The following is a 14,603-nucleotide window of genomic DNA, read 5'->3' on the forward strand; positions in this document are numbered from 1 at the left end:
AGTTCTTCTTCCAAATCTCCATCTACTTCGTCACTGTTTTAGTACTTATTATGCACTATATTTAGAGTCTTATGAATTTAATAAATAAAAGATAATACTTTATAATAACAGCAATACATTTGAAACTTACAAACCAAAGATCTAAGTGATGTTTAAAAACATGCTTCAAAAGAACATCAACTGGTAGCCATATTGGAATCACTTTTGCCCCACACTTGTCATCACTATTGCCCCATCCCCATTTTTAAAGGGGCATAAGTGATTTCACTTAAAATAGCTGTTATAAGTGTTATAAAATTTATATTATTATAAATTTATAATGTAAAACTTCATTTAAAATAGCGCAGTACAAAAATTATACTTTTAGAACAAAAATTAAAAATTTAGTGAAAACCTTTGTAGATTATCAACAAACCTGAAATCCACGTTCAAAAGGACTGTAATAGGAAAACTCCATCCATTAAAAAGTATAATGTAAATGTATCTCAAATACTTTTGAGTGTTATATAAGACATTTTAAGGTATAAGACTGAGGTAACTTCATACAGTAAATAATAATATCACAGGAGTAATAAACCCTGGTCACATTTGCCCCAAATCACAATTGCCCCACCTTACCCTAAACTTTCTGTTTTTCGCACGAACAAGAAAATTTCTGCGTGAAGAGAATTTAATCCATTTAATCAGAGAACTTGGCGAACAATTTTAGGTGGAAATTAAATGTACAATTCTCATTATATTCTGCAGAAACTTTTAAGCACTCAAATGTGTATTTTTCATAGTTTTTTTTTTTATGTAAATCTCCGATCACGCTTTATTAACTTTGCCGGTTGACGTTTTCTTACCTTGTTTTCGGTCTTATTCTTTTCTTAAAGCATTTTATCAAGCACTTTACTATAGAATGGAATAAATTAACTAATTTAGAGACATTGCAAATCAATTTAACGCTACTCTGAGGAAAATCAAATTTCGAATGGTGTTTATTGTTTTTTACGAATACCAGCCATTTTAACGTAATAAGCAAACTCATAAGGAAGAAATAAACAAAAAATTAAAGTCAAATGACTTTTAAGGGTCAACACAATGCAAAAATAATAAAAAAAACGACATATGATTATTTTAATCATGAATTTATTCCAAAACATTTGAGTGTACGATGACTTTTTTGTCGTGTTATTTCTCTGTTTTTTTGACTCATTTCAAAAAGAAGATCCGTCAATATTTTTTAAAAACTACTGGGTTTTATTTAGAATGACATAGGAATGATGTGAAAAAATTTTGGACTTCATATTCGAATTCAGTTTCGCGTTATTTTGGTTAACTGAATTTTTGAGTGACTAATTTGACTGTTTTGTAAAATAAAAATAAATAAATAAATAAATAAAAACGAAAGGAAGAAAAAAAATATTGCAAGTTTCATGGAACCCTTGAATGATGTCCATGGAACCCTGGGGTTCCGCGGAACACAATTTAAGAAACGTTGGCCTAAGTTAAAAAAGTGAGGATATCTCCTTTGTCCCTTTCACCTTGACTTCCCGTGGAAAGACTACTCGCTTCACTTGATTTCGCGATCCACGGGTTTGCTAATTTGCATGGCATTTTGTGCCGCCACATCTCAACTGCATCATATCTTTATATAATTTAAAGCAGTTGCTATTTAGTTCTTAGAGTTTAGTACTTAAAAGGCTTGAAATGTCAAAGATAATTTCCGTCCACATTCAAATTGTATTAGTGAATATTGTTTCTGTGCTTAAAAGTAGATTAATTGGCCTTAAGGCATCCTAAAAAAACATTTAAAAAAAAACTCATGAAAAATTTTTACTTCCTTTTACAAAAAAAGAAGTATTGTATTCACGAAAAAATTTTCACTCAAAATTCGGCATTAATTTCCATTTTGCTCACCCCCGAATTAATGTTGAGTTTTTTTTTTTTTTTTTTCAACCCGACCGCACGCGGATAAGTGCCTAAGAACGTATAAACACCCGAAATATCCATTTTGATATTCTCCGAGTTAATTACAACGATTCTACTCGTGACGTCCGTATGTACGTATGTGTGTGCGTAAGTGCATATGTATGTCGCATGACTCAAGAACAGTATGACTTAGAAGGTTGAAATTTGGTACGTAGACTCCTAATGGTGTCTAGTTTTGCACCTCTTCTTTTGGTTGCATTCGGGTGTTTCTAAGGGGGTCTTTTGCTCTTTTTCGGGGGGAAATCATTGTTCATTTCGATGGATACTCAAGTGGTGTTCTAATATGGCGGACACTTGGCGATATATCGCCAAGTTTTGTCGCCAACTTGGCGATAAATTTGGCGATTTTTTTTTTAATCTGATTTTAATTTGGCCACTGTTTGTGATATTTAGAGAGTAAACTATTGAAGCACATTAAAATTGCCAATAATGGGGAAATGACATTAAATTGGAGTAAAAAGAAGTCATGTGGTGCACACATCATCTCGTTTTTTTTTTTAAATTTGTTTTTGCGTAAAGAGTTGCTGCTCAGCTTTTTTTATTTTTGATGAGGGCTACTTACTAGCATCTCGCCTCCGCAAAATATGGTAATATCATTTTTATTTATTTATACAAAAACACAGATACAGCATGGAAAAAAATCAAAACAAAAAAAGGAAATTAAATCTGGAGAGACGGTGAGAGTCGAACATACCACCTCAATTGTACCAAGTCATCGCTCAGATCGCTCGGCATCTGAGGCCTCTTACGTTTTTTATGAGCGTTAAAATAACATTGAAATATTTATGAAGAAAATTCTATCATTTTACGACCTGTACATTTCATTTCTCTCACCCAATTTAAAGTTTAGAAAAATGTTTTACAGATTCTTTTAAATCAATTTCATGTTCTTGTTTTAATTTAACCTTCGAACAGCGGTGCCCACCTAAGAGGGATCATTACGCAGACTGCACCATTGAAGTTTTTAGGGGGGGCTCTTACTTTTAGGGGTTTTCGCGATATTTAAGGGGATGTGCCCTTTCTTTGAGGGGGGCACCCCTGCCTTCGTATGTAGGATAGAGTATATAAACTCAATTAGAAATATAGCCTCTGGATATAAATATTGCCACAAAGTCAATTCTTCTCCCAGCCGGTGTGGCGTGATCGGGTAGGCTTCGGACTACCACCTCGACGACCTCGGTTCGAAACCGACCGCGGATCGGTGATTTGAAAAGAGAATTAATCGTACGTTCTTGTAATTACTTTTATTTGTTTTATTTCCTGTTCTTGTAGTTTCTAGAATGTTCCAAAACATGTAAATTTAAAATATGCAAATCTTGCATTCTGGAATCTTCGATCACTGTATATAAGTGACTTGTTTCTCTGTCTGAGGTAGTTCTCAGCCGAGTGTAGCTGTGGTGCTCTGTTAATAAACTACGTCTCTTGCTTTACCTAGAGTGTTCACTTGGTCTCCTTACACTATCTACGTGACATTTCTGGTAGAAGCGCCGGGTAATCCTTCTGCATCCTGGTATCGACTGGACTCCGAAGGAGTAATCGCTTACGAGAAATTCCGCCTGAGTACGGACTATTCACACCGCCTGGCCGAGTAAAGAAAACCAAGGACATGTCCACGGATACTAATACGTCTGAGACCAAGCCAGTGCTAGCCACTCCACTTGTGCAGCAGATCAGAAATCCTTCCGTCTTTCGCGGAGAACCTGGGCAAGACCCAAACAAGTGGCTTAAGGAGTATGAAAGGGTTGCGCATCATAATAAATGGGATGACCTTTTCTGCCTGTCGAACGTTTACTTCTTCATGGACAGTACTGCTCGGCAATGGTTCGAGAATTAATGAAGACAAACTGACTTCCTGGGAGCTGTTTAAGGCCGAATTAGGAAAAATCTTCGGCGACAGCAAACATGCAAAGCAAAAAGCTGAAGAAGAACTGAAGAAAAGAGCCCAAAGGCCTGGAGAAAGCACGACATCTTATATCCAAAGTATTCTGGGACTTTGTCAAGAAATAAACCCGGACATGTCAGAAGACGACAAGGTTTCTCACTTAATGAAGGGGGTAGCAGAAGACATCTATCAGGCACTGCTAACCAAAGAACTGAAAACCACCGGGGACTTTATTAAGTGCTGTCAGTACATCGAGGACATGAAACAAAAGCGGGTTGCTCGAGTGAAATTCGATCGCCTGCCGAACGTCGTCCCGATTGCTTCAATGGACGAAGAGACGGACTTAGCTGCACTTATTCGCCAGATAGTGCGAGAAGAGGTCCAACGCCTGCTCGCACCAAGTACAGAAGTTGCTCCGCAGCTGCAATCAATCGAGGCAATAGTCAGAGGGGAGGTGCAGGACGCCCTTGCACCTATCTCAACTTCATGTGACCCGTGGACGGTGGTGCAGAAACCACCACAACGACCCCAACTGCCCATCAGAAGACGACCAATACCCGTTGCCGAGCTTCGACCCAGGAAGACTGACATGTGGAGAACTACCGACAACAGACCTGTTTGCTTCCACTGTGGTCGCCCCGGACATGTCGTTCGGTACTGCCGCGAGCGACGAGCTGTTTTCGATGCTTACCGGACCAGCCGAGGAAACGCCATGGACAGCCGAGCCGAGACGAGGGATCACGTCGACTATAGTCAAGCAGCCGCCAGAACAGTCTCGCCGAGCCCCACTAGAGGACGATCACCGACACGCCGCTACAGAACGCCGTCACCTTACCGCCGTCCCAGTGTCTCTCCTAGCCGCCGCAACGAGGAAAACTAAGACCTGCGACTTCCCTAGGAGGTGGGGTCGCCGCCGAAGAAAATCCTCCGACTGCTTCGAAGATGTCCGGAAATCATCTTGAGGTTATGGTCGACAATCATCCAGTACGTGCTCTTGTCGATTCCGGAGCATCTTCTTCCGTTATTTCCGACCAGTTTCGACAGCATCTCCGTAAAACTATGTTCCCGACCAAGGATAAAGTCTTTCTGAAAGTCGCTGATGGAACTTATGTCCAGCCGCTCGGGAAATGTGTGCTGCGCTTACAGATCAACGGACGCATCCAGCCTTTTGAATTTACGGTATTGCCGAGTTGTAGTCATAGCGTCATTCTTGGATGGGACTTCCTGGAAGCAACACAAGCCGTAATAGACTGGAAAATATGAGCTGACACTCGACGACACACTACTGGAAGTTCCAGAGCGTCAGACGTGGACTCTACATGCTATAGACGATTACACAATACCTGGACGTTCTATGGCTAAAATACTCGTCAACAGTGATAGTGGAGATCACAATACTGACATGATCGTTGATGGAAATAGAGTCCTGCTGTTAGAAAAAGAACTTGCACTTCCTGCTACAGTCGTCACATTGCGTGACGGTCGAGGCGAACTGTGGATAGCCAATGGACAAGCTGCAGCTCAAATCATACCAAAGGGTATGGCTTTGGGCCATGCGGAAGCCATAAACAAGGACTATATCAGCACAATAAGCGCCACAGAAGCACCTAGCAGGGTTCAAACAAAAAGTAGATACACTTATGTCGACGACTTTAGTATGTTAGCACCGAATCTTACTGATCAGCAAAGAAAGAAGCTTTTAGACGTGCTTAAGAACTTCTCCGAAGTTTTCGATCAAGAGAGAGAATCGCGATCCCTTAGAGGGACGGTTAAACATCGGATTGACACTGGCGATCATGGACCTGTGAGCCAAAGGGCATACCGAGTGTCTCCCATCGAACGTCGCATAATCCAAGAAGAAGTTGATAAGATGTTAGACAGAGGAATAATCCAACCGTCTGAGAGCCCTTGGTCGTCACCAGTTGTCTTAGTAAGGAAGAAAGACGGAAGTTGGCGCTTTTGCGTAGATTACCGCCGTCTAAATAAAGTCACTAAGAAAGACGTTTATCCTCTACCCCGTATAGACGACACTCTCGATTGCTTGAAGGGCGCCAAATTTTTCTCATCCATGGACCTCCGATCCGGATATTGGCAAATCGAGGTAGATGAAGCCGACCGTGAGAAGACGGCATTCATCACTCCGGAAGGCCTATATGAATTCAAAGTTATGCCGTTCGGCTTATGCAACGCACCTGCCACTTTCGAGAGAATGATGGAGAACTTACTACGTCACCTAAAGTGGACCATGTGCCTCTGCTACTTAGACGACATCGTAGTGTTTTCTAAAACTTTTGACGAACACTTCACGAGATTAAGTACCGTTCTTGATTGCATCCGGGGAGCTGGCCTTGTTCTAAATGCCAAAAAGTGTACCTTCGCCGCCCAAGAAATTAAAATTTTAGGCCATCTTGTGTCCGAGGACAGTGTTCGCCCTGATCCAGATAAATTGCAAGCTGTCAGCTGTTTTCCTGTACCAAAGAATGTCCACGATGTTAGGAGTTTTCTAGGATTATGTTCTTACTACCGCCGTTTTATCAAAGATTTCTGTCACCAAGCTCAACCACTTCAAATGCTGCTGAAAGGCGACACAAAATTCTGCTGGGCTAGCGAACAGGCTAAAGCATTCCAGAAGTTAAAGGAGGCCCTCACCACGGATCCTGTCTTGGGGCTCTACGACGAGAACGCTCCTACAGCACTACATACAGATGACAGCGGCTATGGAATTGGCGCAGTTCTCGTTCAAGTCCAAGGTGGACAAGAGAAAGTCATTGCCTACGCCTCACGGACGCTGACGAAGGCAGAGAAGAATTATTCCACCACTGAGAGAGAATGCCTCGCTGCTGTATGGGCAGTGCACAAGTTTCGTCCATACCTTTTTGGAAAGCCGTTCACCATTGTTACTGACCATCATTCCTTATGCTGGTTGATTGGACTCAAGGATCCGTCAGGTAGACTTGCTAGATGGGCATTACGACTGCAAGAATATGACGTCTCTATAGTTTATAGAAGTGGAAAGAAGCATAAGGACGCCGATAGCCTTTCTCGCTATCCGGTAGACGGAGTGGTTTGCAGTCCGGAAGAAGTGAATGCTCTTAGCTCATTCACCGATATACAGGCGCAGCAGATGAAGGATCCCAAGCTTGCCAAAATAATAAGAAGCAAAGAGAGATCCGAGCCGATTAAAAGTCATTACGAGTTAGTCGATGGAGTCCTTTGTAAGAAGAACTTCAATCCTGACGAGAAAATGTGGCTACCAGTCATTCCGAAGCACCTGCGCAAAGACGTGCTCCAGTACTTTCATGACACTCCTACCGCCGGACATCTAGGATTCTCTAGGACCTATGACAGGATAAGGAGACGATTTTATTGGCCAGGACTGTATCGTGCAGTTCGCCGATATGTTATGCACTGTCGGGAATGTCAACGAAGAAAAGCCGTTCCGCAACAGTCACCAGGTCATCTTGTACCTATACCTCCTGCTCCAGCACCCTTTCATAGAATTGGAATGGATTTGCTAGGTCGGTTTCCAAAATCATCTCTTGGCAATAAATGGATTATCGTCTGCACCGACTACTTGACTCGTTATGCAGTCACAAAAGCGCTACCAACTGCTGAAGCTCCAGAAGTAGCCAAGTTCCTACTTGAGGAAATTATTTTGAAACACGGAGCGCCAAGGGTAATTATCACAGATCGAGAACAAGTATTTCAATCTAAACTACTTTCAGAACTCATCCACCTGTGTGACGTAACCCATCGAATGACGACGGCTTACCATCCCCAGACTAACGGGTTGACGGAACGTTTCAACAAGACCTTAGCCGACATGTTATCGATGTACGTCGACGTCGAGCATAGGAACAGGGATGAAATATTACCTTTGTCACATTTGCATATAACACCGCTAAGCAAGACACTACAAGATTTACACCGTTTTACTTGCTACATGGACGAGAGGCTGAAACGACCCTCGACACGATGTTCCCTTTTCGCCCCGAGGAAACAGAAGGCGACTACGCGACTCGACTCGTAGTAAGGGCGGAGGAGTCGAGGCAGCTTGCGAGATTACGGACCAGGGAAGCTCAGGAAAAGGACAGAAGGCGTTACGATGTCAGACACAGGATGGTATACTATCAGCCTGGAGATCTCGTCTGGATTTTTACACCCGTAAGGAAAGCAGGCCTGTCGGAGAAGCTCCTGAAAAGATACTTCGGGCCCTATCAAATCCTACGACAATTGTCTGACGTCACCTATGAGGTACAAGACTTTGATCCCAGCTCCAGACGACGTAAGCAGAAAGATGTGGTACATGTTCTTCGCATGAAACCTTATTATGACCCAAAAGACCAAATAATGGTCGATCATGTTCTTTCTGACGAATCCGCAGAGGAAGACGCTACACCTATTCCAGAGGACACCCATCAGCAATTGTCCCAACATACTCGTTCAGGACCCATAACACGCTCAAGGACTAGAGCTTTATCCCAGGAATCCTGAAACAGCGAGACGCTGTTGTTCTGAGGAGGGAGCAATGCCACAAAGTCAATTCTTCTCCCAGCCGGTGTGGCGTGATCGGGTAGGCTTCGGACTACCACCTCGACGACCTCGGTTCGAAACCGACCGCGGGTCGGTGATTTGAAAAGAGAATTAATCGTACGTTCTTGTAATTACCTTTATTTGTTTTATTTCCTGTTCTAGTAGTTTCTAGAATGTTTCAAAACATGTAAATTTAAAATATGCAAATCTTGCATTCTGGAATCTTCGATCACTGTATATAAGTGACTTGTTTCTCTGTCTGAGGTAGTTCTCAGCCGAGTGTAGCTGTGGTGCTCTGTTAATAAACTACGTCTCTTGCTTTACCTAGAGTGTTCACTTGGTCTCCTTACACTATCTACGTGACAATATAAAGAGATGGCAATAATCTCTTTGATTGTCGGAGGATTGAAATTAAATATGTAGATGAGTTTCTAAAAAAAAAAATATCTCACATACACAGACGTGAATTATTTTGTAAGTATGACTCTTTTTGGTACTTAAAACATTTTGTGTGTTCAAGAGTTACATTCTTCACTCACCATGCTTTACTTTGTTTTTCTTGTGGGGGAGGGGGCATGGGGGGGAGATCGCTTCATGATCCTGGTTTTCATGAAAGGTATGTTTTATAAACCCACTTTTATAATAAGACTGCTTTGTGACGGCTTTTCAAAATTGCGACTTTCCGGAAGAGCCCAGTTCGGACGATAGCGATTTTCATGAATGCCGAAGTGTTTCTTGGGAGGGATCCTGTTTTGCGATATCGCATTTTATGATGGGATGTTAAAAACTGCCAAATTTTTATTCCTTATTACCCCAAAAAATGCAACAAGAAGTGAGGTTTTAAGTTTTAAAAGCTCCTCCCCCGAGCAACTTATGGCCCAGAGTAGCAGTGCGACATCGATGTCAATGTTTTGGAAGCATCGATGTTTTCGCTAAAACATCGATGTTTTACTTTCGATATTTTTGAAACATCAATGTTTTGGGTTCGATGTTGGTGTTTTTGTATTTTAATTGAAAATTATAATACAATTTGCTCAAATTGGCTTCTTAGGAAATTACGTTTACTTATGGAATTGCTCAAAAAAATTCATTTATTTACACACATGACGATCAATTTTTTTTTCTGTGAAGAGGATGATTTTGAGGAAGATCACTACAAGATGGTAAGAGATAACTGGAGTGTGAGGAAGAGGTCAATGCTATTGGAAGAACTCGACACAGATAGTCTATTTGGGCCGTGGTAGCCCGATCGGTAGAGTGTCGTATTCGGGGCCGGAGGGTCCTGGGTTCGAACCTCGATGGTCGAAGACCCACCGTCGTCATTAAAGGGGACTGGGCGATGTTAAATATGCTCGTAGTCTCAATGTCCTCCAAGTGAAACGATACCTCTGGGTATGCTAGCACTAGGTAGCTATTAGCTCCTGGACTAGTTCTAAATTCTCATTAACTGTTCGATCCGGTGATGGTGCTGCTATCTATCGGTATATAAAATAATGGAGGCAAGGCACTTAGTATGCAGTCCTCGACATAAATACAGTTGTAGTCAGTTGTGACTCTGAATAGGAATAGGGATTGCAATAGGAATAGATAGTCTATTTCCAAAACTTGCAATATATTTCAAGGCTCCAGTTCTTTAAACGAAAGGAAAATCCTATACATTACTACGGTGAAAATTATAACTTTAAATATTCAGAACTAGTAACAGTTGCCTTCAAGTATTTGACAGTGATGGCAACTTCTGTTCCATCGGAAAGAGTTTTTTCTCTGACTGAGAAGAGAAATGCGCTTCTCGGGGACGAAGTAAACAAACTGTTTTTCTCCAAACTGTCAACACCGAATATTGGGGGTTATAATAGACTTCCCCCAACAAATCGACCTTCTATTACTTACAATTTGTTTTTAATTATGTAGAACAGTACAACACATATTTCTTGCTCTTAATAATAATTGCTAGAATTAATTTTGTATTTTTAATGTAATTTGCACAACTCTTCTTCATCATTCAACTGTCGGTAAGTGCTGTGATACATTTTTTCTTAGATTCTTTTTTGATGCAGATTTATTTTTAGTTTCATTCTGTTTAAAAATATTTCCTTATCACTATAACTAGTTTGTATTAATCGTTGCATGTCTTGATATCATTTTTTGTCCCATTATAGTACCAAGATGTTGCGAAATTATTCCTAATAAATTGTATTCATGATTTGAGGTTCAGTATTTTTAATATATTCGTCGGGTATGTATTCTTATGTATTGCTTAAAATAACAAATATATAATATGCATATATCTGTCGTTTGGAAAAAGAATGCCACAATACGAAATTTTTACTTTTCTGTTTCGCTCCCCCCCCCCCCCTCATCGCTTAAAGGGTTTCAAATGACGTTATATTCTTTACAAAATAATAACAAATTTTTTTGTTCTAATATTAACCACTGGAGAGCACAGCAAATTTACTTTTCTCGCAGCAATTTTCTTGAAGAGTTTAACTTCGAACGCTTATCCTGAAAATTTTCATTTCTTCGTATTGTGGCAACTCTTCTTCCAAATGAGCGATACATAACTTATTATTGGCTTTGCTTATTATTGGCTTTCAGAAATTTCTGAAATAATAGCTATAATTTAATGCATTGACGCAATGCCAAAAGAATTCACCGATCCACTAAGAAACGTTTGTTAGAGAGTATCATAAATGTGTAAGTTTGTAGCGTAGTATATTCAAAAATGTATGTTATTTGTTGATAAAAAAATCGATTTTTTTTATTGATGTATCAATACCATTGATGTTTTAATTTCTTACATCGATGTTTTGAAACATGGTTACAACACTTTTCGAACACGAACACTTAATCCCCTATTTAGAACAACTTTTTGGGGACAATTTTCAGCGCGCTTTGTCGCATACTTTCAGGGCGCCATTCTTTTAGTAGCAGCGGCAGATACTTCCAGCAGCAGCAGCAGCTTTTTTTTTTTTCATGTATTTACAGTGAATTATGTTGGCGATGAAACAGTGGACCGCTGTCCCCTTGTACCCCATCGATATGTCCCATTGTGCCCCCAAAGCATGGGCGCCCATACGCAAAATTGTGAGGGGACTCAGATATTTTAACCATGTTTAGCAGGATATTTTCCCCGTGGAAGCAGATTTCAGAACAGATTAGAGTCATTAAAATTTGACATTTTAAATTATTTATTCATTAACAGCTGGAGAACAAATGTTTTTTTTTACATTTTTGCAAAGAAAAAAGTACTAAAAGCAAGGAAGTTCTAATTTCTAAGGGAGGGGGGGGCTCGAGCCCCCCCCCCCTTGCCCCACTATATGGGCGCCCTTGCCCCAAACCAGTCATTTTTAACGACTCAAAAACTGAACAAATTTTGTTTTTAGGGAAAAAAATTATAAAATTGCGAAATTCGTTAGCTGTAAGTCAATGCATTGATATTCAACATTGAACAGTAATTTACAACTGAAATTCAAAAATTAAAACTTATCTGATTTGCACGGCACTGATAGTAAAAATAAAGACGGTTGTAACTTCCTTAAGAAATAAAATGTCAAAGTGTCCCGTTTCCAGGGTATTCATGCAAATTAACTAGATTTGGAACCTTTTCAGATTGGTTAGAATTCGCATTGTAGGAAAATATATAGTTTTTCCCACTATGCCCCGGGGTGTCCCCATTGTACCTCGATCTCCAATACATTTTGTTACATCATCTTCTTTACTAATAATAAAGCTGAAAATCTGTAATAATGGATATCAGGATCTCTGTGATGCGCATAGTGCCTAGACCGTTCAGCCGATTTTCATGGAATTTGACACAAAACTAGTTCGTAGCATAGGAATGAGCACCTCAAAACGATTTTTCGAAAATTCGATATTGTTCTTTTTCTATTCCAATTTTAAGCCCATTTTACTGTGCGAATTACCATAACATGGACGAGCAAATTACCATAACATGGACGAGCAAATTATTATAGCCATATTGGCGAGAAATTCATCATCAATTATTTGTAAATATACAATCGAACCAAATGACCTTTTAGTATTCTACTACGGGCAAAGCCGTGCGGGTACCGCTAGTTTAAGATATTTTTAGAAAATTTATGAGCACACTGAATCCGCCAATTTTGAGACTCCGGCAGGCTTTCTGAAGGACCTTGGATTTGTCTCAATCACAAGAAGAATCGATCGCATACATAGTGATTCTGTTTTGCATAACAATAAAAATAGGCGTGCGAAGAAAAGGATTTATGGAGCATTGCCCTTAGTTCGAGGGGATATTTCCTATACGCTGCTAACAAATTTATAAATTTGCGCACGAGCAGATCGAGAAAGCTTAACTTTTCCTTTATCACATCATTAAATATATTCAAACAGTTCATTATAATTATGTAATAGCCTATCGATAATGATACCACAAAGTATCACATGTTGATGCAGATTTTTTTTTTTTTTTTTTTTTTTTTTTTTTGAGCATTTACACACTTAAAATTCATCATAGTTAAAAGTTAACGATATGGATAAAAACATATAAAAATCAGACGCGTCTATCAAGATAAGAAGAATATCTCAAAACATATATATCTACATACACACAATGAAATAAATAGATGCAAATTTTAGACATTCGGAAACGATAAAAGAGTGACAAAATTGTATCTCTGTCACGAAAATAATCAACTAGATCAAAAAATCAACACGACTGCGACTTGATTAAAGATAATATATGATCAGACATTTTATGATATGAATACCGTCAGAGGATATTTTAATTTGGAAATAGGCGGATGTTTTGCTCCTAATTGTCCACTTTTTTAAAGATACTACACTTGCACTGTTAATGTATTCATTATTGAAGAATTGTTAAATACTGACCTGTGATGCATTTGCTGGATCCGAAATTTGAATGCTTTTTATCCGGTACTTAATGTACTGAAATCAAATTCGCTCCCAGAAACTATCAGAAAGCTCCTATTACGTACCATTATTTTTTTAAGAGGGGAGTAAGGTTAATTCGATGCGAAAAAGAACACTGTTCGTCTTTTATTCACGACACAGTTAATGTACAATTACTACATTATAAAATCTGTCTTTATAATTACTACATTATAAAATAACATTTGAAGAATTTTCTGTGAAATTTTCATAGCTTTTGAAGAAGTGAGTCAATGACGCAGCAACTTTTCGCAAGTTTCGGGGGAAAAAAAGTTTCATTACGATATTACGATGCCCCTCATCAAAGTCAAAAAACAAAAATGGTTTTATTAGTTAGGAAGTTTCTTCTGGTAACAACGAGGGCTGCGGAGTCGGAATCGAAGAGTCAGAGTCGGATTAATTTTGTGGTAAAGGAGTCGGAGACGTGACTAATTTTGGGGTTTGGGAGTCAGATTACGTTAAAGTTCAAAATAATAATAATAATTGAGTATTGTATGGGATAAACTTATCTTTTTCTTTACTAATAATAAAGCTGAAAGTCTCTGTCCGGAGGATGTCTGTAGGATGTCTGTGACGCGCATAACGCCTAGACCGTTCGGCCGATTTTCATGAAATTTGGCACAAAGTTAGTTTGTAGCATGGGGGTGTGCACCTCGAAGCGAATTTTTGAAAATTCGATGTTTTTTTTTCTATTCCAATTTTAAGAAAAAAAGCTATCATGACGAAATTATCATAACGTGGAACCGTAACATGCGCACAAGCCAATTGGCGAGATACGAAATTATCATAACGTGGAACTGTAACGTGGGTACAAGCCAATTGGCGAGAAAATTCACCATACATTATTTATAAATATACAGGCGAACCAAAAGACCTCTTAATTTTTCTATTACGGGCAAAGCCGTGCGGGTGCCACTAGTAACTAATAATAAAGCTGAAAGTCTGTCCGGAGGATGTCTGTGACGCGCATAGCGCCTAGACCGTTCGGTCCATTTTCATGAAATTTGGCACAAAGTTACTTTGTAGCATGCGGGTGTGCTCCTCGAAGCGATTTTTCGAAAATTCGATGTGGTTCCTTTTTTATTTCAATTTTAGGAACAAAAATATCATAAGATGGACCAGTAAATTACGAAATTATCATAACGTGGAACCGTAACATGGGCGCAAGCCAATTGGCGAGATACGAAATTATCATAACGTGAAACCGTAACATGGGTACAAGCCAATTGGCGAGAAAATTCACCATACATTATTTGTAAATATACAGGCGAACCAAGAGACC

The sequence above is a fragment of the Uloborus diversus genome, chromosome 1 (assembly GCF_026930045.1).
Source record: "Uloborus diversus isolate 005 chromosome 1, Udiv.v.3.1, whole genome shotgun sequence".
Taxonomy (NCBI): Eukaryota; Metazoa; Arthropoda; class Arachnida; order Araneae; family Uloboridae; genus Uloborus; species Uloborus diversus.